This window comes from Triturus cristatus, chromosome 6 (genome assembly GCF_964204655.1).
Source record: "Triturus cristatus chromosome 6, aTriCri1.1, whole genome shotgun sequence".
Classification (NCBI taxonomy): Eukaryota; Metazoa; Chordata; class Amphibia; order Caudata; family Salamandridae; genus Triturus; species Triturus cristatus.
Genome location: NC_140589.1, coordinates 1,867,424,853 through 1,867,445,236, shown reverse-complemented (window position 1 = coordinate 1,867,445,236; position 20,384 = coordinate 1,867,424,853). Strand labels below are relative to the sequence as shown.

Genomic DNA, 20,384 nt, shown 5'->3' with positions numbered 1-20,384 from the left:
TCACCTCACTATAGCATTTATTTTTTCCCCAAAGTAACGACCGGAGAAATTCCTATTAGATGCCTATGCTGACGTTCTACACATGCCCGACCCTATAGTGGTGGTGAGGGGCGACCTCAATTTGGTGATGGATGCTGGATTGGACCTTTCGGGCTCGTGAACCGGGGGTGCGGCGGCCCTGTTGGCGGGCAGGGGGACTGGCTATGCGATGCACGGATTTGAGACGCCTGCTGCTGCTTACACCCCGACGAGCGGGACTTTTCATACTACTCAGCGGCCCACAAGACCTATCCATGCCTTGATCACTTCCTTGTTACTCCACACATTACTTTGACCATGCGTTTTCCCTCAGTACAATCCTCCCCCACTGCACACTAGCGCTTGCAAGATTCATTGCTCCGGTCCCCAATTGTGCTAGAAGACATCAGACGTTGCCTGACTGAATATTTAGTGACAAATGATGTTGGGTCTACACCACTAGCCTCCGAGTGAGAATCACTTAAATTGGTAGCAAGGGAGGCACTCATAGCCAAAGCAGCTTATCAAAACAAGACCAGACAGTCGAAGCGCACACTCTTAGAAGCTGCGGTTAGGGAGCTGGAAGCTATTCACAAATGCACGGGTGCTCCTAGAATGTGGCGGCAGCTAGAAAAAGAACGCCTTCAGCTAGGGCGCCTAGACCTTGACCGAGCGGAGCATGCAGTGGTACGACTGAAGCACAAATACTACGTGGGTTCTAATAAAGGGGGACGCATGCTAGCTCATTGCTTGTGCAGCCAGCATGCAGCGCAGGCTATCACAGCGATTTGGGAAGAGAGCGGGTCGGCGATCACGGATGATGTCAGAATACAAGTGGCCTTACGCTCTTTTTACAAAACTCTCTATGCTGCTGACCCTTCCCTGCTAACTGACCCCACTGAGTACCTCCAAGAAGCGGCGGTCACTCCTCTGCCTCCGGGAGAGGCAGAAGCCTTGGAGGCCCCTATATGCATTGAGGAGGTGATTTCTGCTATCACCTGACTAAAGACCATGAAAGCTCCGGGCCCTGACGGTTTTAGCGCTCTGTTTTTTAAGACCTTCTGTGTCGAGCTAGCCCCGCTGCTTATCCACTTGTTCAACTCCTTCGCTGATTTGGGGTCCCTTCCAGCCTCAATGTTACAGGCCTCTATCTCGGTCATCCCCAAACCGGGTAAGGACCCGGAGCTTTGTAGTTCCTATTGCCCAATTTCACTATTGAATCTAGATGCAAAGCTGTTCTCTAGCATTTTAGCGTACCGGTTGAACCCTCGTATGCAGGGTTTGGTCGACCGGACCAATCAGGTTTCATCCCGGGTCGGCAGTGTGGGGACAATACCAAACGACTGTCACTTAATCGACAAGGTGCAGCAGTCCAAAGAAGAAGCCCTATTGCTAGCGGTCGATGCCAAAAAGGCTTTTGACCGTGTGCATTGGCCATATTTATTTGCTGCTATTGAGCGTTTCAGGCTTGGGCCTCGTTTTCGTCAGTGGACCGCAAGCATCTATAGTGCCCCGACAGCAGCTGTTCGGGTCAATGGTCTGCTTTCACATGGCTTTGCGGTGGAGAGGGGGAAGAGGCAGGGCTACCACCTCTCCCCATTGCTCTTCACCCTGTATATGGAGCCCTTCGCTCTAACACTTTGGGACAACCCCACAGAGCAAGGTGTCCCCTTCTGCTTAGACCACCATCTCGTCTGTCTCTATGCAGATGATGTCATCTTTTCGGTGGCTCATTCCTTGACCTCATTGTCGGCTATTGTGGATGACCTACGTACCTTCAGCCAGGTCTCTGGCTTTAAAATTAACATGCAGAAACCACAAATTCTCAACCTCACCACAGCCCAGCCTACGGTCGACGCCTTACAGGAGAGCTCCGACTTAGACTGGGTGACGGACGGGATTACGTATCTTTGATTGGTCCTCCACAAAAGCCTTGCAAAAACAGCAGACGTGAACTATGCGACCCTTCTTTTGCGCGTGGTTTGGTAGGTTGTCTGCTGTGAAAATGAACGTATTGCCACGGGCTCTGTATTTGTTTCAAACTCTCCCCTTAGAGCCCCCACCGCATTCGCTTCGTCATACTCAGGCCGCGATCGAGTGCTTTGTGTGGGGTCCGATCTCCACTTGTTTGCAGAAGACTTTACTACAACGCCTTAAGAAGGAGGGCGGCCTCGCCGTCCCTAACATCACCCGTTAATTCCAAGCGTCACTACTACAGTACCTCATGGAATGGAATCATCCTATGACGGAGAAATACTGGGTCTTCATTGACCTGATGTTGGCAGTGCACCACATCTGGTGTTATGCCTGGCTACTCGTGCCTGGGGGCTCTACTCCTCACCTGTCACCTCTCTACTAGTCTGGGACAGGGTCTCACTGCTGGCTAATTTGACTATGTTTCCCTCACCAATGACTCAGATTTTCTTGAATCCTGCCTTCCCGCCTGGGATAGAAAAAAGATTGCGGCGTGTTGGTTAGAGGGTGGTTGCAAGCGCGCAGGGCATCTTTTCGACATCTAGGGTCTCATTCCCTTTAAGGACCTCCAGGAGGACTATGGCCTCCTGAGCTCTGATCTTTTCATCCATTCCCAAATGACACATTGGATATCAGGAGCCACAACACACCCCCTGGCACACCGACCAAAGTGACCGTTCAAGAGATGGCTCACTAGTAAAAAGACTATCATGGTTATCTCTGAAATCTACCCTTTTCTCACTCTAGGCATCCAGAAAGTCCATACTGTGGGACAGACACTGGGAGGCGGAACTGGGGCGCAAACTGTCCAATAAGGAATGGGAATATATTTTCAATAGTATTCGTCACACAGCATACTCCATGGGTCACACCGAAACGGCCTTTAAGATTGTATCCTATTGGTACTATGCCCCACCCCTCGTAGCTTAGTGGCACTCTCGCTGTGACAGCCTCTGCTGACGTGGTTGTAGTAGCCCTGGTAACCTCCTCTATCTGTTGTGGCACTCCCCAAAGCTTACGCGTTACTGGGAGAGAATACTGGATGACATTGATAGGGCCTTCCACACCACCATCCCCAGGCTTCCGGCTTACACTCTCTTAGGCCTCCCCAATGCACTGACCTTCCCCCTGCACTCTATTAGAGGGAGACAGATAGCGCTTGCGTTGAATGCCGCACACTGGGTGATTCTGGCTGGGTAGAAATCACATAGGACCCCGGACCACACACAATGGTTGCATCAACTCTGGTATCTTTTAGGTATGGAGAGACTCTCGATGGCCACCTTGGGAAACTGCGCAAGTTATGCATAGATTAGGGCCCCCTTCATAGCTATCCTCTCCACTGAATTCCGGGAACTTAACTACCCTATCTATCTCCGGATCCTGAAATTGATTCCTGAGGACCATACCCCCACCTAATCCGGTAGCCCCCGCTGGACTTATAAATCCATTGAACTAGTACAGGTCCCGCATTCTACAGTATCTACAGGCTGGACACTTCCCTTTTTGCTTGTTTCTTGCTCACTGGGGACGGGGGGAGGGGGTGGGAAAGCGTGTTGACTTTTTCTTTCAGTTATTCTTTGTCTTTTGTCAAAAGCAGAACCACCACTAAGCTTCGATCTGTCACAGGCTGTTGGCTCCTATTGCTCACATGCTTGGCAACACACTGGACCATGTGACTATCCATCCGTAGGGGAGGTGGTTGCCGACTACCCCTCCTTTTTACAGATGCGGCCGGCCCTCTCCGGGTTGTAGGCGACATGCTGTGTTAACTAACAGTTGGTTTGCTTCTATTCACTGTCTCGGTGTCATGACCTGTTCAAATGTTAGCCGGCCTGCTGGGTTGTAGGTGCCATTGTCTTTGCTTTGCCTTGCCTTGGGTTCTGCCAATAAAAATTGATTTAATACTAAAGAGATTTTTGCTGCTGCTATTGATCTCTTTCAAATGAAAGGAGCTCCCTTAAGTGTGTGGGAAAAAAGTTTCGAAACTCGCTGTTTTTCACATCTGTTTCCAACTGGAGTAGGTGATAGGTATGATAACCAGTCTGTGAAAATACAAAAAGCTGTAGAGAACAACTAGACTTTATTCAGAAGCACCTACATTTCGCCAGGGTATCCCCAATACATTTCATCTACTATTTGAGGGCTATCTTGTGCAGTAAATCACATTCTCATAACAGGACGCATCCAGTAATTCTGCCCCATGCGTAAACAACTAGGGCCAGAATATTCAACAGAACTCGTAATCAGGCCCCTAATGTGCTATTTAGTGCATGTGCTTAATCCCCCACCCTGCAGGACTGCTCTGCTGCTTGATCCCAGGATTACCAGAGTGACTTCAAGAGTTAGTTGGCTCACCTCCTGATAAAAGCCTCAGGGGCAGAAAAAGCTCCAACTATCTTCAACCCACACCTGGACCCAGCCTGAGTGAGTCCTAATTCCCCAAGAGGTTCCCTTCCAGTTCTGGATCTGTGGTGATGTTAAAGGTACCCAGATAGCCGGAACCTAAAACTTGAGAGTTATAACATTTTTGGCTAAAAACTGCTCTGAGAACCGAAAGAAGATCGGTAACAACCTGCTTGTCTATCAGCCCAAAGTGCATCGCCAGTCAGCCTACTTTGCAGCAGCCCCTGCTACATTCCTGCTACGTTCTTGTCTGAACCAGCCAATTCTGTTCAGCGGGCGATTGCCAAAAGGTTAGCCGGCTTGTGGAACTCTTATTGGCTACAGCCTCCAGCTTCGTCCCGCTAGAAATTTGTGACTTCCAAAAAAGAACATGGAAATCTTCACTGCAAATTCGCCCATGTGGAGGGGGGTCGTCTGCCCTTGGAGGGAGGGAGAATGCTGCGTATGCTTGGCAGCAGGTAGTGAGTTGACATAGTTAGGAATTCTAATAAAATCCTACTTTACGTTAAAAAACCCTAGCAATTCACTAAAAAGCCCAAAGATAAAAGTGATGTAGTAGTTTAGTTGTTACATTTAATGCATCAATAATGTAACATTAGTCTTTGTTTTTTTTCAGTAATACGAGTCCCTACAAAACTTATTTATTGTGACCTTTTTCAGCATTGGTTGATGATGAAAAGTTTTGCAGTGATTAGTTAAGAGGTGCAATCTAAAATGGGGGACCCAAAACACATTTTTCCAATGCATTTTCCATATACTTTTTCATCACACTTAGAGCTGAAAAAGAAGGAACAGATTTTGATAAAAATGTACAGGAATATAGCTTATTGTGTGGAAAGGGTCCTTTTTGTTGTTTGAAGTAATTTTATTCAGTAGTTGTTACGTAATAATACTAAGGGCAGTATACCCCTGTACATGGCAAGGATGACAAAACCCTATGGGACATATTCATGCTTTTAGTGGCACAGTGCAGTGCAGAAAGTCACCTTGCTGTGCTGCCCCATTACAGGGAAAGGGCAGAATGTACCTTATTTGTCTGATACAGCGCATTCCTCTGCTTTTTCCTTGTGCTGGTCCCATTTTGGCAGCCTAATGCTAACACAGACCCCTTTGCACCAGGGTGCAAGGGAGTCTGTCTTTTAGGCAGGATTTCTTTTGCAGGAAGGGGCACCTTCCTGTATGAAAACAATCCTGAGAGGCATTTTTCTTTTGCTTTGTGTGCTGAGAATGCAGCACACATAAAAAGAGGTAGTCACGAAGAAAAATAAAGATATTTCCTCTTATTACGCCTCTCCTGGGGATGCATCTCTTTTGGGCGCGTTCCAAGGTTTGCAAGGTCTTATACATCAGGGAATGCGTAAAAAACAATGAGTCGCGTAGGAATAATTAAGAAAGAAAGAGTATGCTGTTCCTCCTGGTCAGGGGAGGTTGTGTGAAGTATACACTCTACCCCAAGGTGAAGACAAAGTGAAAGAAAATGTCTAAACAGCCTGAGGACTTGAAGCACGTGGTGGGTGGGGGGACCCACACTGGTGGAACTAAAACCCTCACACACCCAGCAAGCTAGGTGTCATGCTTCATCATCTGGGTTTTGCTCCTCGTCGGGTCGGCGCTGCAATTCCCAACGGGCACCCAAAGATGGGGCTCTTTATCGGAGATCTTTTGTTCCTCGCCGAAAGTTGAGTGCAAGTGAGGGCCAGGTAAGTGTAGACATTGGTGGGTGTATTTTAAAACAGGGTTGGTTAGTCTGAATAACGAGTAAACCACCCTATTAAAAACGATATGAATGGCGGTAGTCTGGACACAGTGGGTCAAAGACTCGCTCCGCTCAACTCAGATGGTCAACATGTTTCTCGCCTAATGGTCAGGAGGATCCAACGGCAATTCATCAGGACCAATGTGGTGTAAACTATCTACAAACGTGAGGGTGTATAACAGGATATCAAATTATTGTGTTTGTGCCTGGACAAATCTACCCTATGAAAGTGTGGAAAAATCTAACACTTCCGCATAGGAGTGGCCTAAAGGAAAGGGAGAAAAGAAGCATAACAGGCCAACACGAAACATTAAAATACACTTTGTCGTTTATATACATGGTAATATGGAGCCGAAGACTCCTCGTATGCATATCCTATACATGAAGCAATTGTGCTCGAATATAGTGATCATGCATAAGTGGATGCAGTGTCAAACAACGTGTCAAGTGATCTAAAAGACTTCAATCCAGGGCACCCTGGATTATAGTAACGAGGTCTAAAACGCTCACCTAAGGATTGAGCTAGTGCCGCTCCAGTCGGTGCGTGGCGAGCCTCTTGGGATGGCATAGTAGCCTGCTGTAATGTGCATTAAAACAAGAGACTCAACTAGGTAGGTATATAAATACAATACACCTGCTGGGTGCTAGGTGCTATCAAGGGAACAGGTAGGCACGATCCCCCGGATCCCCGGTAACCGGGAACCACCGCTCGAGGAACGACCCACCCCTGAGCCTAATGTGCCGCCCACAGAAGTCGGCAGCCCATGTCAGCGTTAGGGTCGGTCAGTCACAAAAACAGCGGTCACCCGTCCACCAGCGTCTAGGGAATCCCAGACCGTTCGATCATTGTTACGTGATCCAGTTAGTAGTTTACTTACGGTTCTGTTGCCCAAGGGTGGTTTGTAAACCTACCCCGCTCCGCCGAAACCGGGAAGTGGTGTTCACTATCCAATGCTCCAATAAGAACTGGTTCGGTCAAGTGTAGGCGTACACTGATTGGGCGTCTAGTGTCAAATGACTCGTGTCGGAAGACCCACCCCAGCATTGTAACTATGGGCGCCATCTTGGAACGGGGTGCTAGTTCAGTATCAGGTCGTAATTGGTATTTCTCAGGGCTAAAAGGACCCCAGAAGGAGTAATGATACTCACTTCACTATGGTCCTGTGTTATATAATTTATAGGGTAAAGGTCAACTCGACAGAGTAGGTAATGTGGGTTGTATGCATCGTGGAGAGGACCATGTAATGCGAGTTGTACCAAGGTATCTCCGGAGTTACTGTTATATTGTTCACGCACCAGGGGAGTCCAAATATTGGTGCGGGACATTAGGGGGTCACTGCCGTGACAGTCAATAATTCAGTCCACCCATTATCTGTCAGGGGCGGTGCAGGGCTGTAGGGTCATTGACAATACTGTGGAAGATTGTTGATATATCAGTGTGTTAGTGTACCCCACGGTATATCTTCATTCAAACCTCTCGTATCAGATGAAAGTCTGTACACCCATCTTTGTTCGAGTCTAAACTAAGGGTGGGCGTAGTGGGCGTAGTGGGGCTACGTGAAGCAGCACGTAGTGTGCCCAAATCTACGCACACTACGCGCTTCGCGTAGCCCCACTACGTGCCACCCACCTCCCGCCCGCCCTTCTTTTAAATAATATCAGCAATATAAAATAAATTAAAGTAAAGCGACTTACCGTAAGCGCGGCGTCTCCGGGGCTCCCTCTTCTTCGTTTCTAATTTCTTCTGACAAATGCGCATGCGCGGACGCCCGCGCATGCGCATTTCTCGCGAGAAATGCGCATGCGCGGGTGTCCGCGCATGCGCATTTGCCAGAAGAAATTAGAAACAGAAAGAGGGAGCCCCGGAGACGCCGCGCTTACGGTAAGTCGACTTACTTTAATTTATTTTTCATTGCTTATATTATTAAAAGGAGGGCAGGCGGGAGGTGGGTGGCGGGTGGCAAGCAGCTACGCTTCGCCCTCGGCGTGTGCGTAGCGCTGCCCTGCTTCGCCTACTTCGGAAAGTGCGAAGCAGGCAGCGCTACGTACACTACGTGGGCGAAGCGTAGTGCTACGCCCGGGGTTAGTCTAAACAGTGCTTGTGCAGTGATTCTCGGATGTGACTCCAAAACGAGCCATCTAAGGGAGTCTGGTGTATGGTGTAAACTCTTAAAGTGGGTATACAGTTTTGTGGTCTCCTTCAAGCATCTTATATTACTTTTATGCTCGGTGATGCGTGTTTTAATAGCTCGTGTCGTCATCCCTATGTAGATCAGTGTACAGGGGCATTGTAATAGGTAAATGCAGTTGGTGGAGTTACAATTCGTGTGGCGTGTCAGTGACCAAGTGAGGGTGTCGGACAAGGTAACCTCCTTGGTAGTGATCGTCTGTTTACAGGATGTACAATTACCACAGGGGAAGTGTCCAACAACAGGTGGAAGCCCCCATAGAGTGCCCTGGGGGTTCTGTGTTTCTTTTCTGGCAGGTCTGGTATGGATCAATATGTCTTTCAGATTCTGTGTCCTCTTAAAGGCGAATCTGGGTTGAGGTAAAGAAAGTTCACCAGAAGCTAGGATACCCCAATGTTTTTTGATCACCTTTTTCATTTTATTTGAAGAAGGGGTAAATGAGGTAACGCAGGTCAGGATGTCAGTGTTTTCCCTAGTCCTGGTCTCAAGCAGTGCTTCTCTGGGATTATTCCTAGCGCGTTTCATAGCTCTTGTAATTGTGTTAGTTGGATAACCTCTTTCTTTTAAATTGTTTGCTAGGATATCCGCCTCTTTTTTGTAGTCCACTATTGAGCTACAGTTTCTCCTCAACCGGAGAAACTGACCGAAAGGTAAGTTATCCCTCAATGCCTTGGGATGGTGACTGCTGTAGAGCAAGAGGCTATTCCTGTCGGTTGGTTTTTTGTAAAGGCTGGTTGACAGAACCCCAGAAGCCAATCTGATGTCTGGGTCCAGAAATGCTATGTGAGTCGTGGAGATGTGATTGGTAAATTTCAAATAAGGGTTCTGCACATTAATCCATTGACAGAAATCATCACATAGTGTACACGGTCCTTTCCACAAGATGAGGACATCATCTATAAAGCGTCTCCACATGATCAAGTTATCACCAAAAGGATTGGTGGGGCTCTGGATGATCTCCTCTTCGAATGCGGCCATGTAAAGGCAGGCCAGACTAGGGGCAAATGTACTACCCATTGAAGTACCCTGGCATTGGTGGAACAGCTCATTCCGGAATTCAAAAAAGTTCTCCGTCAATGCCAGGGACGCCAGGTCCATGATGAATGACACAGGTGTGGGTGATGTCCATTCCTCATTGCGTAGGGCCGCTTCAATCACTGTGAGGGTTGCCTGTTGTGGGATATTAGTGTACAGAGCCTCCACATCTAAAGTAGTTTTGAACTAGGCAGTGGTATTTTTAATAGAGACTAGGCGCTTGTAGCGAGTACACCTGGTATTAGTGACGTTCTAAATCAGTGGCGGTGCTCAAGGGTAGGGGAGAACCACTAGCCTCCCAAAAGGATTGTGGTCAGATCCACAAAGGTCAACAACAAAGGTACCCAAGCACACGCAGAAATAAAGTTTACAAGAATTAATGCGTTAATTAGAACATGTAACACAATAAGTGAATCTCCGTTTCTTTCTTCAATTTAATATTCTTGTTCTCATAGTAATTTTGCAGTCTTCACAGTGGTTTCCAAGCCAACACGTGTTTCGTCGCCTCTAGTATTATTGTACATGCGACTTGTTCACGGCTGAACACTGTCTAGTTATCAATCATTTATGTATGACGATAATTCCAGGTCATACAGTCAATCGACGGGGGGGGGGGCCCAATCCTTGTAAGGTAGACGAATTTCTTCGGTAGCTGTGCTCAATATTTATGGAAAGTTCCCATCTCCGAGTAGTGGAGAGTGTATCTGTTGTCAGCGACTGCCCCCATCCGCGTCTGGCTCAAATTGAGCACAGCTACCGAAGAAATTCGTCTACCTTACAAGGATTATCGTCATACATAAATGATTGATAACTAGACAGTGTTCAGCCGTGAACAAGTCGCATGTACAATAATACTAGAGGCGACGAAACACGTGTTGGCTTGGAAACCACTGTGAAGACTGCAAAATTACTATGAGAACAAGAATATTAAATTGAAGAAAGAAACGGAGATTCACTTATTGTGTTACATGTTCTAATTAACGCATTAATTCTTGTAAACTTTATTTCTGCGTGTGCTTGGGTACCTTTGTTGTCCACATCTAAAGTAACCAGGAGGCTAATCTCCCCATTCGGTTCAAACCCTTCAATAGTTCTGAGGATGTCACTGGTGTCTTTGGTGTATGACGGTATTTTTTGGACCAGTGGTTGTAGGAAGTGGTCTACAAATCTGGACAAAGGCTCAAGAACAGAGCCTATCCCGGACCCAATAGGTCTGCCCGGGGTCGGTGAGGTTCCTTTGTGGACCTTGGGCAACGTGTAGAAATATGGTGTTACAGGATCACGAACATTAAGGTAATCTGCTTCTTTCTTGGTGATCCAACCATTAGTCTCTGCCTCAAGAGTTAGACTAGTGATGGCATTCTTCAATCTTGGCGTAAGATCTATTGTGATTGGTGTCTCGTAGTCAGAGGTGGACTGGATGACTGTAGCACCACCTTTGTCTGCCTGTTTAATCGTGATCGCGTAGGAATACCCATGCAACGCCCACAGAATGCCGACTCAGGGCAGAGTAACACAGAGCAGCATTTTGTGCTGCGTTGCTCCAGATTTTTGGAGCCACTTGAACCGACAAAGTGGCTCTGCATGGCTTTGATAATCTGACTTACGGTTTGTGTCACTCTTGCACCACGTTGTATGGGGCAGGGGCAAGAGCAACGCAAAGTGGGTCATAAATATGGCCCTATGTTATTGGATGATGAAAGGCCTCACAAAAAAAGCAACCATTTTGTTTAGACCATACTTTGTACCTGTTGTGTGATATAAAGTAAAATGTTCATTTTTAGTATGTTTCTAATGTGTATTTTTTTGTTGTTGTTTTTGTTGAGTTTTATGTAGCGTGAACTAGACCCTGATGACTGATGACATCTCAAATGACATCACTGATGACATCATCCAGTGAATCTGTGTTTTTCTGAAAATTAAATATGTTTTATATGTGTATATCTTAAGGTTGATGGAAGAATAAATGGGTATATACGTGTCTAAATGGATGTTTTTTTTCTGAAAGATTGATTGCATAACTGACTGATTAAGTGTATCTTAGTGCATACATGGGTTAGTGAGTAATGTTTAAATATGTAAATATCTGTAATAGACTCTCACTTTGTGTATAAGTGGGTGCATGGGTTGGTGAGTAGCTACATGAGTGTCTATATAGATTATTAGTTGGTTTTTTGAGTATTAGTATGAGTGTCTGAGTGTCTGTGTGATTCGGTGGGGGTATTACGTAGGGCATAGATGCATGAATGAGGGACTCACTGTTTGTATGTGTTGAAGAGAGCATGTGTGCAGGACTGTAAGGGTGGATGAGTGTGTGTATTGGTGTGTTAGTGAGTGAATGTCTGTTTCAATAGTGTCTATATTAGTAACTACATATATTTTAAACTATTATATGTGAGTAGTGGTGTATATAAGTGAGTATATGTGAGAGTTAGAGATTTGAAGAGGTCCTATATGAATAACTATGTGTTTCTATTAGTGATTGTTTAAAATAGTAAGTATGTGTAAGTTTCTTTATTAGCATGAGTGACTATGTGTGTGAGTAACTCTAAGGACGAGTGGCGGTGTGTAACAGGATGTATAGGTGTATGAGTACATATTATGTGTGAGTACATATATGAGTGACTATATAGGACTGTTGGTGAATGAGTGCATGTGTATGCACATCTTAGAGTTACTGAATTGGTTGTTGTAACTGGTTTTGGTATGTCCATTGTTTTGAAGATTTTAGTTTCTATTTCTGTATGTGTGTATCAAAGGTTATATAAGGGTAAGAGGAGGTCTGCCACTCTATCACAAGGATGATGTCATCAGTGATGTCATCAGTGATGTCATGTGAGATGTCATCAGTAATGTCATGAGTGATGTCACTGACCATGTCATGAGTGATGTAATATGTGACATCATCAGCAGTGGATTGCAGGCGCGCGAGTTATAGTTAGCTGAACTAACTATAACGGGAGAAATTCAATGGTTTTGTATGAGGGAAATGTCCAGCTAACTATAACGCCCCTGAAACCTATGTTTTTTTCAGTGAATTTCTATGGTTTTTTAAATGCTAATTCCTAACTATAACGTGCCTGAAACCTATGGTTTTTTCAGTGAATTTCAAAGGTTTTTTAAAAGCTAATTCCTAACTATAACATACCTCAAACCTATGGTTTTTTAAGTAAATTTCAAAGGTTTTTTAAATGCTAATTCCTATCTATAACTTATCTCTAACCTATGGTTTTTTACTGAATTTCATAGGATTTCTAAATCTGTATTTTTCAGTGTATCAATTGCTTTATTAATGTTTTTTATACTGTTTTTCTTCGTTTTTTAAAGTTCTTTTTTTTACATATTTTTTTTTTTAATTACATGTTTGTAATGAAATTTGTAAAAAAAAATATTTGGAAAAATGTTTTAACTCTTTTTTTTTAAAAAGTGTTTTTTAAACTATATTGTTAATATTTTTTTTTTTTTTTTTTTGGGGAAGTCGCGTACCCAATGCGTACTGTTCCCGAACAATACGCGGAACCTAGCCGCCAATTTACCACTATTGTTCAGAATCCGCGTAGGGTGAGCGATGAATACGTATTTACCTGCGCGATTGCTATGCGATCCATACACGACTTCAAGCACATACGTGACGCATACGTTGTACGTTAGGCGACACTCACACGCTTCCGCGTGACGTCATATACGTATTTGACGCGGTGGGTGCGCGGTTCCCGCAAAATATTTTAAATGTCAAAAAAGATATATATATGTATTTCATATAAATATTAAGGCAATACATAATCTAAGCTACTCATAAAACTAATATATTTTTACTTTTAATAAATCTATATTACTTTTAAATGCAATTTTGCGAATTCGCGCTCGGTGCCTGCTGCCTATGCGCAGGGTGTGCGGATCCCATGTGACCTGAAAAAAGAGATTTGATTGGTTCATTAGACTTCGAGGAGGGAGGCCATGCAGCCCCCCCACTCAACACATAAAGCCCCGAGGGGTGGTGGTCCCCGGGGCTTGGGGGGGCCGTTGAGCCCCTCCACCCATTTATTTTGTAGCCCCGGGGGGTAGCGGTCCCTGGGGGGCCCTCCATTACATTTTACGGTTTTTGCCCCGGGATTTGGCTCACCCGGGGGCTAATTATTAAACAAGGGCGGGAGTCGGCACTTCGTTTTTTTTTTTTATGGCCGAATCCGTGCACCCTGCGCGCATTTTGCCGTTTTCTCAACAACAAAAAAAGGGGACCCTGAGAGTCCTTCTGGGACCCCCTAAGCAGGTCTAGAGGGTCAGAGTATTTCTAGCCTGCCCCCTCTATATGTTTTACACACTTATTCCACAGACTTCTTCAGCCTCACTTTTACCGAGGCACAAAATGGCTGCCAACAGTTCCTGGTTTCGAATGTTGACAACCACTTGACAGCCAATTAGCATTCAGCGCGTGATCGGGAGGGAGTGTGCAGGGTGCGCAGAGGGTGCGCTGAAGGAGCGCATAGGGTGCGCGGATCCTCACAGGCCATAGATATATATGTACTTTTAACTGTAATTTTCTCAGGAACTACTCAACAGATTGACACCATTTAAGCAAAAGGCACGAGTCTGAACTGAGGACTACCTCTTTGCCAAATTTGGTGTAATTCTGTTCAGCAGTTCGGGCTGTAGCTGCGGCTAAAGGCCCTATGGGAAATTGCATGGGGAAAACATGTTTTGGGGCCCCCCCTTTTTTTCTCAGCCCCCGCTTGACGAATCACCCCGAGACTTTCAGGATAGGAGTGGACCGGAGCTGGCCAACAGTTTGGAAAATTTTGCGAAGATTCGTCAACCGGCGCCAGACTTATTGGGAATAGAATGTTGCAGATTTCCTATGGAAAATAGGTCCTAAGTATAACTACCTACTGGCGACCGCAGGTAGGTAATATATATATATATATATATTACCTACTGGCTATATAGTTAGGAGTTTGTTCCCATCCATCTTTGGCGCCGTTTTACGAATCTTCGCGAAATTTTAAAATCTAATGGTTCGCTCAGGTCAGCTCCTGTCTTGAAAGTTTCAGAGGTATTCGTCGAACAGGGGCCGAGAAAAAAGGGGGGTCTTGGTTCAGAAAGCGACCTTCTTTTAAATTGTGTAAATCTGTTATGTAGTTCCTGGGAAATGAAAAAAATAGAAATATCGATATCTGGTGGCCGAGGAGGATTCGCGAACCTTCCCGAGCATGAGCTTCATTTTCATTGGCTGTCAACACTCCAAACCAAGAAGTGTTGGCAGCCATCATTTGACTCGGTAAAGCTGAGTCACAAGAAAACAGTAAAAAAAAAACTCTCTTGCCTCTTTCTGCAGTTCTCTTGTCTCCTTCTTCACCTCAGTTTCTTCTCTCTGCATTTCTCTTGCCTCTTTCTGCACCTCTCTTGCCTCAATCTGCACCCCTGTTACCTCTTTCTGTACCTCTTTTGCCTGTTTCTGCAACTCTCTTCCTTCTTTCTGAACTTCTCTTGCCTCTTTCTGTACTGAAATGAAAAGAGCAAGCTGTCAAGTTTAAAAGTCTGCTTGTATATGTATTATTACATGTGTTATGCATCTGAAGATGGCAGCTCAAAAAGCGGGTAACTTCCCCTGTAGGTGGTCACATTTTCTCAGTTCTGCTCTTTCATTCTGTTGCACAGCCAGACATTTCGAATGTAAATAGGTGTTATAGAGCTCCTCAAATATACTATTGAATACCCATGTGCCCTGTATTGTGAGCAAAAAGAAATGCATGCACTTTTTTTTACACAAATTTACAGAGTATGCTGTTTGAAACACAGGTATTCAAGTATTTCTATGTTTATTTTAGGTAACATGTCACTCAAAAGCAGGGACGAATCTTTGCGAAATTTTCAAAACTAATGGTTTGCTCAGGTCAGCTCCTGTCATGAAAGTTTTGGGGTGATTCGTTGAGTGGGGGCTGAGAAAAAAGGGGGTTCCAAAAATTGTTTTCTCCATGTTAATTTCCATAGAAAATTTTAGACAAAGCTACAGCTCGAACTGCTGAATGGAACTGCACCAAATTTGGCAAAAAGGTAGGTCTTGGTTCAAAAAAAGACTTTTTTTTAAATGTTGTAAATCCGTTCAGTAGTTCCTGAGAAATTAAAAAAATAAAAATATCGATATCTGGTGGCCAAGAAGGATTTGCGAACCCTCCCGAGCAGGAGCTTCATTTTGATTGGCTGTCAACACTCCAAATCAAAAAGTGTTGGCAGCCATCTTGTGACTTAAAAACGGTTAAAAAAATAAATAAAACAGGGACCCCCAGGCCCAAAAAAAGGATTTTTTTTTTAATCGGCAGAATTCACGCTGGGTGCGTGAATCCTACCAAAACATTTTTTTAAACGAAGCACGGTCTCCCACGCTTCATTTTAATCAGCCCCTGGGTGTGCCAGGTCACGGGGCAATTAAAAAATATATGTAGCTGGGGCCCGCTGGGCCCCCCGCAGCCCCGGAGCTTTGATTGAAAATTGAGTGGGTGGGCTCCTGCCCCCCATGCTGCCCCAGGGACAGCCACATCCCCGGAGCTTCAATGTATCTGAGGCAAGGTGCCTCATGGGCCCCCCAAAGCCCTGTGGACCGCTACCTCCCCGGGGCTTGATTTTAAATAAATAAGTGTGGGAGAGTTCTTGCCCCTCACACTGACCCAGGGACCACCACCTCCCCGGGGCTAGTTATATGTTGGGAGGGGGGCCGCACGACCCCCTTCCTGGAGCCCTAGATGGCACTGGGAAGTGCCACCACCCAGGGCCAGCTATAGCAATGTCCCGGGGTGCCTACCCCAGGGACATTGCAGTTTGAAATGACAGGGCGGTAGCACTGCAAACTCTGCTTTGCTTTCCTGCTCTCGCTTCCATAAAGCAAAGCAGAATTGCTTTTGGACAAGGGGAGTTGAAAGTTAGCAGCTCTTCTTGTCCTAAAGCACTGCCAGGTCCCGCAGGAGGTGGGGAGCCAGCAAGGACCAGGGGGGCATAGATGCTTGTTTCCAGACCAGGGAGGACCTGGCTTGGCAGTTTGGGCTGGACTGTACCCATGAGGCACAGGGTCAAGACTGATTTGCATATGGCTGGGTTCAAACTGGAATGGCATGGTGCGCACAAAAACGATGGATTTAGGCCCAGCTACATATATTTTTTAATTGCCCCGTGACCTGGCACACCCAGGGGCTGATTAAAATGAAGCGTGGGAGACCGCGCTTCGTTTAAAAAAATGTTTTGGTAGGATTCACACACCCAAATTGGAGTTTGGCGCTCAAGTGCAGAGTCAATGCGCAGCATGAGAAGCGCACCGAAGACTGATTCCGATCCGGTCTCTAACCGGGATCAGAAGGACGCACCTCGCGCTACGTGCGCGAGCTACGTGAAGAACGTTCTGGGTGTGGCATGAGTATATAATGCCACACCCAGCCATTTCCTATCGCTTAGCCTTCCGAATTCGACGAAGAACTCACCTGGATTTTATCGTTGCCTGTCTTCCGTCTTCATCCACAGGAGGGCGTCACAGCATCATAGAAGAAATCTAAGGACAAAGAAAAAATAAGAAGAAAGAGAGCTAAGTGTTAATATTTTGTTTCTGGCGTCCATCGCAAGAAAGCATGAAACTACTTAACTGCTGTTACGTTTCAACAAATAATTTTTGGAACTTTTCATTTACAAATTAAGTAGGCGAAGACTTCGGACATCGTTTAAAAGAAAAGACTTTAAAAAATTAGATTGTATGAATCTTTGTATTGTATAGTTTTTTCCTTATTCCTCATAGATCTGGTGATGGCATATAATCTTACTGGCGTAACCCAACAAGAGTAAGTTAAGGAGTAGATAAAAGAGAAATTATAGAAATTTATGTTAAGAATATTTTTATTTGTGGGATTAGAAACTAAATGTTGTGTTTTATCATTTAGATAAAAATCATTCCACATCAAGCATTCACAACTACACGCCACCAACAGAATCTCATCGCCTTCACAAGACTACTGGACGCATTCCACGAAATCCCTAGATCGCAGGTAGGAAGAAGAATCCTAATACTTACCTTTACAAAAGAGACGATTGTAAAATAGATAGCATTAGCACAGTACTAAAAAGATAATTAGGATTGCACCACTTATATATATGTTTTGTTGACTCGCAGGTCGACAATAGGACATCATCGTGCGTCCAGTATCTGGCCCTCCTCCCGGGGCTCTATTTAATAGCCTTGTGTAAAACAAAATTCATAGGTTATCCAGTAGAGTTCTTGGAAGTTGGTTCATAGCGTCTCTGCGGAAATATCGTCAAGCGTTCTTAAAGGTAAGAGAGTGCTTGCTAACCTGACACTAGGTGCATCAGTTCAATTAAAGTTCCCAGCTCTTCTTAAAGTTATGTTGAATAATGAGATGCACTCCTTTTGTTTTGTGGAGGAAGTGGATAAGTTCATAGAGCAGGTAGAGGCAGGAAAGGAGCATGCAAATGAATAATTGGACGCACAGGATGTAGAGATACTTTTTATTCAATTTTGTTTCTGGTTGAATAAAACCACACGCCAAGGGAGGCGCTCATATGGCTTTTGCCATGGGAGTTTGGTATGGGTTTTCCAGGGGTGGGGAGTGGGGTGGTAAGGGAGGGAGTATGGGAAAAAAACATAAAATGATACCTCAAATGTTTGCTTTTCATAGTTTTATAACACAGGGTGACGGTGAGGGTGATGAGTGTTGGAGTTTAGAGGATGACAGGGAATAACAGTAGAGAGTTAAAATGTTTGTCATGGAATGTGAACAGACTGCGGGTAAAGGCCAGGAGGGATAGAATAATGCAATATCTGAAGGACTGCCCGGCTAAAATTATCATTTTACAAGAGACACACCTGACGGAAAAGGAGAGTAGGGATTTTTTCAAGACACAGAGGTGAGTTGCATATGCGATGTTTACGAGGCACACAGCAGTTACTAAGGGTGTGGCGGTATTAGTGAAGTATTCTGCAAATATATTGATAGAAGGGAATGTTTCTAGTGTTTCAGGTAGATGGTTAATTGTTAGGGTGAACATACATAGGCAGAACTTTAGATTGGTAGGTTATTATGGCCCTAATCAGGACGATACTGGTTATTTGGAGGAATTAGAGAATGAGATGTCGGGTTGTACTGGTCAGATTATTATGGCAGGGGATTTCAATACAGTTTTAGACCGTAATCTAGATAGAACTATGAATAGTAGAGCTGCTGTCAATTCTAAGATGTCAGATAAGGTACGTTTAATGATGCATCACTGGGGTTTATGCAACACATGGAGATAAAAGGCAGGCTCAAAAAAGGGATTTACGTATTATAATAAAAAATATAAACATAAGCCCTGAATAGATTATTTTTTAGTGGATCGTGCGATAAAGGATGATGTGGCAAAAGTGGAACATGTTGGGGTACATCTTTCAAATCATTCAGCCATTCTGCTATGTTTGAGGGTAGGGCAGGAAAAGATTACTTCAAGATGGAGGTTGGATCGTACGATACTGTGTGAACCTGAGACAATCGGTATCTTAAGGGACGAAACGAAGGACTTTTTTTAGAAAAATCTGGGTTCGGTCAAAATTGGTATTGTTTGGTATGCGTATAAGGCATTTTCGAGGGGAAGGCTTAGTACTTTAGCTGCAGAGAAAAGAAGAATATATTATAAAAAAGTTGCAGATTTAGAAGAACAAATTCGGAAATTGGAAGAAGCTATAGTAAGATCTGAACACCAGGATACAGGCGAAAAGGAGAGAGATGAAATAGTAAACGTAAAAGTGCATCTGGCGGAAGTATTAAGGGTACGGGTTAAGGAGAAGTGGGATGCTAGTCAGCTAGCGCATTTTGAATATGGTGAAGGCTGTAGCAAACTATTAGCCTGGAAGGCAAAAAGTGACAAGGTGAGAAATTTTATTAAAGAAATTAGGAGGGTAGACTCAGAGGCGATCATTAGTGAAGATAAGGGAATAGTTTGAGTTTTCCATGATTATTTTGGAAAGGAATATAAGGAAAATCTGATTAGATGACATTGCGCCATTATCAGATGAGGATATGGGTACTTTGAATAAGGAAATTTCCATAGGTGAACTGGAAGAGGCTATAAGGGGAGGGAAGAAGGGAAAGGCTCCTGGCCCGGATGGCTTCCCAGTAGAGGTATACAAAGTACTAGCCAGTGAGCTAATGCCTATGTTGAGGCAGATTTTCAATGCAGCTTTCTGTTTCACTTGAGAGTTACTGGACTCTTGGAAAGAGGCAAATAAAATGTAGCTCTTTGCAAAAGTGATAGCAGAAAGGCTAAATGGGGTAATGCCTACATTGATACATGAAGATCAGAAGGGATTTATTAAAGGTAGAACCCTGAAGGAGCTTACACACTCTTTGATAGGATCTATAGATATGGCCATGGCATAGGATCTTCCCCTGGCAATAATAGCTTTAGATGCAGCTAAAGCTTTTGACCGAGTAAATTGGCTTTATTTGTAGACACTGATAAAACATCTAAATCTAGGTGGACATTTTTGTAAAATTCTAAATGCTATTTATAACGCTCCGAATGCTAGGGTGTTAGTTAATGGAGTGTTGTCACAACCGGTGTAGATTGAGAGGGGAACTAGGCATGGGTGTCCTCTGTCTCCACTCATGTTTGATCTCTATATTGAACACCTGGCCAGAAAAATTAGGAGCTGACAGGGTATAGTGCCCTTTAAATTTCATGGCTGGAATAAAAAGATGGGGCTTTATGCCGATGATATTTTAATTTTCACAACTAATTTATAACAATCGATGGGGTATCTGCTGGAAATAACAAATGATTTTGGAAATATTTCAGGATATAGTATCAATCAACAGAAAACAGAAATAATGACTTGGAATATGGAGACAGAGGGGATGGAATATAAAAAAGAAATAACATATCTGGGAGTCAGGGTCACTCAAAATCTTGTAGACCTGCCTTAGGTAAATTTTGATAAAGTTAAGAAAGAGATTATGGCGAATTTAAAGGGGTGGATG

General features: G+C 44.5%; 1 long non-coding RNA gene across 1 annotated transcript in view; it reads right to left on the bottom strand.

The window, feature by feature from the left end:
• Positions 1 to 20,384, bottom strand: part of LOC146822230 (uncharacterized) — a 91,330-nt gene that overhangs the window by 9,112 nt on the left and 61,834 nt on the right. Inside the window, exon 2 of the long non-coding RNA XR_014962824.1 lies at positions 16,845 to 16,912. This is a non-coding gene — a long non-coding RNA (uncharacterized LOC146822230). The remainder of the gene's footprint in view (positions 1 to 16,844; positions 16,913 to 20,384) is intronic.